This window comes from Ambystoma mexicanum, chromosome 1q (genome assembly GCF_040938575.1).
Source record: "Ambystoma mexicanum isolate Mex_15411 chromosome 1q, UKY_AmexF1_1, whole genome shotgun sequence".
Taxonomy (NCBI): Eukaryota; Metazoa; Chordata; class Amphibia; order Caudata; family Ambystomatidae; genus Ambystoma; species Ambystoma mexicanum.
In genome coordinates, this window is record NC_090922.1 from 230,395,474 (window position 1) to 230,401,276 (window position 5,803).

Consider the following 5,803-nt stretch of genomic DNA (forward strand, 5'->3'; position numbering starts at 1 on the left):
GCAAAGGGAGAGTCAATCAAACCATTGATTAGGACCTCTGGTCAAAGGTTTGCCATACCAAATGTCCTTATTTCAGAGGGCAGAAAGTCCAAACACCATTTAGATATCGGGTGGTATGAAATGAAGAGGCAAACAACAACGAATAAGCATTCTTTGCTGCTCTATTGATCTGGCCCTAAAGGGTTTTAGTTTAATGCCAATTATATTTAAAGATATAAAGATTAATGGTCCAGGGTGCTTGCAAAATGAAAACCCCCTCCCCATCACAATGGCTGGGTCATACAAGCCTGAGAGCATCACAATAGACCCAATAGACATGAGAAAAACTCGGTACCTCTGAGTGTATGTGGGCCCATGGCTGTATCAAGGACAAGGCAAAAACAGGAGGTGGCTTAAGGAGTCAGCACCAGAGGCTGTCCGATTGAGCCCTGTAAGCAACAGATGTTGGACCATCCTATAAAGGATTCTGAGGCTGATTTCAATTTTAACTTTGCTGCTGATTTAAGGATTGCTCAACCTTCGACCCACGTCTAGTTTGCTTGGATAAGCCCTGGAAATCTTTTACAGCTTGTACTGGTGGGAGATGATGTGACTTTATCAACTGCAACGGGATATGAGGCATGTGTGCCACAAAAAGCAGGTCTAGGATTTTTTTATAAGAAAGCCGCTTTAAGAAGGGAACTTTGGGCAACCCCACTGAGAGCAAAAGTATTACACAAAAGGTAAGGGGGTCAGTGGGTCAACTGATACAATAAACTAACTCACAGTCAAATGTGCTAAGTCCAAATACTACCTGTTTCTACATTTTCCAGGCTTTTTGTCTCATTTCTTAACAGATCCATTCCTATGTACCTCTGTGCTTTCAACAGAGTTTTCATTGTAAGAGAGGGACATACAGTATACCTTAAACATTCCTGGGCAGGGAAGACTCTATGTAAAAGCAAGAGTAGCAGACAGCTTAAAAGAATCATCAGCAGGACCCTCTAGATCTTCCCCAAAAAACATAACATTATTTCTCTGCATGCATGTGCGTTGAACAGCGCAAGTAGTTTGGTTAATGTCAGTGGATAAATGTCACTTTCCCACAGCGCAGAACAAAATCACTTGTACAGGCCCCTTCTGCAAAAGCATTACCACTGTAGAAAGCAGTGAAGGTGAGGCAGTGTGCAGTCACCTCCGACACTTCCCTCCTCTGATCGGCCACGATCGGCCAAGGACCTCTCTATGAGAGCTGAGGGTGGAATTTTCTGGACCTCTGTAACTTGGGGAGACATGGCAAAAGGGATCCTCAATCAACAGCTCAGCCTTTGCTTTGTGGCCTGTCCGTATATATCTGTTCTCCAAATTACCTGCCGCTGCCCAGGTGTCAGCTGGTGAGATGGAATGACCTCCCAGGTAGGATCCTGGCAGATGATTTGCATAGGCAAACCCCCTCGCTCTCTTTCTTACCCCTGCTTACTCCACAGTAGCAAGTATCTGGGCAAAATATAGTGGTCGAGGTAGGGTAGCAGTAACTAGCAACTCTGAGAAAGTAAATCTGGGGAGCTTGGCGACTTGTGGGGAACAACTGCAGAGCTCATCTCCCAGAACTTTGTGGCACGGGGAGAAGGTCTGTGGGATTTCAGTAACTTGGAGACATGCAACCTGGTCGGGAGTGCTTCAGGTCTCCTTCCTTGCATGTTCCAAGCAACTCAACAAAGCATCAACAGGCTGCCATGCCAGCCACAGAGCCCCTTTCCACATGATTAAAAGCCTAAAATCTTTTCCATGCAAACACATAGCCACCGAAAACCATATTTTCTTTGTTTTCTCTCTCTCTGTCTCTCTCTCCTCCCTCCCTCCCCCATAACCCCCCCCTCCCTACCATTCATTTTAAGTTTTCCTGCACTGCAGCACATTGTGACAATGGTATTTCACAATGGGACTGTTTGAAAGTTACAGAAATAAAAAAAGAATTAACCAACTAAAAGCAGCCAAATCCGGAGTACACTGCTAAGCCACAATTAAAGATTAAGGCCTAGAAGCAAGTAAAGCTGTAGTTCAGAGCGATGTTTGCAAATAGCTCCTTAAAGCAGTTGACGCTGGAGTGCACAACAAGAGGAAAAGTGATAATACTCAGTTTGGTAGAATGGGATAAAAAACAAAAGCAGCGTGCCACTTCTAAAAGTACAAGTCAAGAAATTGAAGGAGATGGGGCTGTTCATTCAGTCAATAGGACTCACAAGTAAAAGTCTCCCGAGGCATTAGTGTTGAATTTGGCCCAAAATGTATTGTGTTGTCGTGTATTATGTATGAAAATACAATTTCAATCTTCATTAAAAAAAGATGTATTAAAAAATAAATACTTGCAGATTAAGAAAGTTTCTGTCCTGTCGTGTGCCAAAAATAGTGAATGCTTTACGAATGTGCGTGTCATCCTTTGAAGCAGGGGCCAATTCTATTTTCCCATTTTCATTCCAATATTAGTACATGTTTTGCTGAGGTACATAGGAATGGATCTGTTAAGAAATGAAACAAAAAGCCTGGAAAAATGTTGAAACAGGTAGGATTTGGACTTACAATAAACGGACTCACAGTCAGATGTGCTATCCCTTGACCCACTGACCCGCTTACCTTTTGTGTAATCCTTTTGCTCTCAGCAGTGTTGTCCAAAGTTCCCTACTTAAAGAGACTTTCTTATAAAAAAAGATCCTAGACATGTTTTTTATGGCCCACATGCCTCATATCCCGTTGCTCTTGATAAACTCACATCATCTCCCACCAATACAAGCTGTAAAAGATGTCAAGGGCATAGCCAAGGAAATTAGACGTGGGCCGAAGGTTGAGCAATCCTTAAATCAGCAGCAAAAATAACATTGAAATCAGCTTCAGAATCTCTTAAAGGATGGGCCAACACTGGTTGCTTGCAGGGCGCAATCGGGCTGACGCCTTAAGGCAAGCGCAAAGGGAGAGCCAACCAAACCATTGATTAGGACCTCTGGACTTTCTGCTCTTTAACATAAGGACATTTGATATGGCAAACGTTTGACCAAACACCATTTAGATGTCGGATGGTATGGAATTAAGCGGCAAACAGCAATACATCAGCATTCTTTGCTGCTTTATTGATCTGGTCCTAAAGGGTTTGGTTTAATGCCAATTATATTTAAAGATAAAAAGATTCATGCTCAACGGTGCTTGCAAATCGACACCCCTCTCCCCATCACGATGGCTGGGTGATGCAAGAGTGAGAGCATCACAGCAGACCCAGAGACATGAGAAACACTCTGTACCTCTGAGTGTATGTGGGCCCATGGCTGGATCAAGGACAAGGCAAGAATAGGAGATGGCTTAAGGTGTCAGCACCCAGGCTGCCCCATTGCGCACTGCCAGCAACAGATGTTGGACCATCCTTTAAGAGATTCTGAGGCTTATTTCAATGTTAACTTTGCTGCTGATTAAAGGATTGCTCAACCTTCGACCCGCGTCTAGTTTGCTTGGCTAAGCCCTGAAAATCTTTTACAGCTTGTATTGGTGGGAGATGATGTGAGTTTATCAAGAGCAACGGGATATGAGGCATGTGTGCCACAAAATGCAGGTCTATGATCTTTTATTTGAAAGCCACTTTGGAAAACCCTACTGAGAACAAAAGGATTACACAAAAGGAAAGGGGGTCAGGGGGGCAAGGGATAGCACATCTGAATGTGAGTCAGTTAATTGTAAGCCCAAATCCTACGCGTTTCGACATTTTTCCAGGCTTTTTGTTTCAGTTCTTAACAGATCCATTCCTATGTACCTCTGTGCTTTCAACAGAGTTTTCATTGTAATGGAGGGACATACAGTATGCCTTAAACATGCCTGGGCAGGGAAGACTATGTAAAAGCAAGAGTAGCAGACAGCTTAATAAATCATCAGCAGGACCCTCTAGACCTTCCCCAAAAAACATAACATGATTTCTATGCATGTATGTGCGTTGAACAGCGCAAGTAATTTGGTTAATGTCAGTGGATAAATGTCACTTTCCCACAGCGCAGACAAAATCACTTGTACAGGCCCCTTCTGCAAAAGCATTACCGCTGTAGAAAGCAGTGAAAAGGTGAGGCAGTGTGCAGTCCCCCCACCCCCGACCCTGATCGGCCACGATCGGCCAAGGACCTCTCTATAAGAGCTGAGGGTGGAATTTTTCTGGACCTCAGTAACTTAGGGAGACATGGCTAAAGGGATCCTCAATCAACGGCCCAGCTTTTGCTCTGTGGCCTGTCCGAATATGTCTGTTCTCCAAATTACCTGCCGCTGCCCAGGTGTCAGATGGTGAGATGGAATGACCTCCCAGGAAGCATACTGGCAGATGATTTGCATAGGCACACCCCCTCTCCCTCTCTCTTAGCCCTGCTTACTCCACAGTAGCAAGTATCTGGGGAAAATATAGTGGTCGAGGTGGGGTAGCAGTAACTAGCAACTCTGAGAAAGTAAATCTGGGACACTTGGCGACCTGTGGGGAACAACTGCAGAGCTCAGTGCCCAGAAGTTTGTGGCACAGGGAGGAGGTCTGTTGGATTTCAGTAACTTGGAGACATGCAACCTGGTCGGGAGTGCTTCAGGTCTCCTTCCTTGCATGTTCCAAGCAACTCAACAAAGCATCAACAGGCTGAGATACCAACCACAGAGCCCCTTTCCACTTGATTAAAAGGCTAAAATCTTTTCCATGCAAATACATAGCCCCCAAATACCATATTTTCTTTGTTTTCTCTCTCTCTCCTCCCTGTCTCCTTCCCTCGCTCCCTCCCACCCTCCCGCACTCTCTCTTCCCCCCAGCCCCTCTCCCTCTCCCTACCATTAATTTTAAGTTTTCATGCACTGCAGCACATTGTGGCAATGGTATTTCACAATGGGACTGTTTGAAAGTTACAGAAATCAAAAAAGAAATCAACCAACTAAAAGCAGCCAAACCCGGAGTACACTGCTCAGCCCCATTTAAAGATTAAGGCCCAGAAGCAAGTAAAGCTGTAGTTCAGAGCGATATTTGCAAATAGCACCTTAAAGCAGTTTACGCTGGAGTGCACAACAAGGGGGAAAGTGATAATACTGAGTTTGGTAGAATGGGATAAAAAAAAACAAAAGAAGCGTGCCACTTGTAAAAGTACAAGTCAAGAAATTGAAGGGGACGGGGCTGTTCATTCAGTCAAGAGGACTCACAAGTAAAAGGCTCCTGAGGCATTAGTGTTGAATTTGGCGCAAAATGCATTGTGTTGTCGTGTAATATGAATGAACATACAATTTCAATCTTCAATAAAGAAAGATCTATTAAAAAATCAACACTTGCAAATTAAGAAAGTTTCTGTCCAGTCATGTTCCAAAAATAGTGAATGCTTTACGAATGTGCGTGTCATCCTTTAGAGCAGGGGCCGATTTAAATTTCCCATTATCATTCCAATATTAGTACATGTGTTGCAGAAGCAAGCGCAAAGGGAGAGTCAATCAAACCATTGATTAGGACCTCTGGTCAAAGGTTTGCCATACCAAATGTCCTTATTTCAGAGGGCAGAAAGTCCAAACACCATTTAGATATCGGGTGGTATGAAATGAAGAGGCAAACAACAACGAATAAGCATTCTTTGCTGCTGTATTGATCTGGCCCTAAAGGGTTTTAGTTTAATGCCAATTATATTTAAAGATATAAAGATTAATGGTCCAGGGTGCTTGCAAAATGAAAACCCCCTCCCCATCACAATGGCTGGGTCATACAAGCCTGAGAGCATCACAATAGACCCAATAGACATGAGAAAAACTCGGTACCTCTGAGTGTATGTGGGCCCATGGCTGT

General features: G+C 43.9%; 1 non-coding gene across 1 annotated transcript; it reads right to left on the reverse strand.

The window, feature by feature from the left end:
• Positions 1-5,334: 5,334 nt before the first annotated feature.
• Positions 5,335-5,441, reverse strand: LOC138565365 (U6 spliceosomal RNA). The gene has a single exon (XR_011301253.1). It is a non-coding gene; the product is annotated as a U6 spliceosomal RNA (small nuclear RNA).
• Between the last annotated feature and the right edge of the window lie 362 nt (positions 5,442-5,803).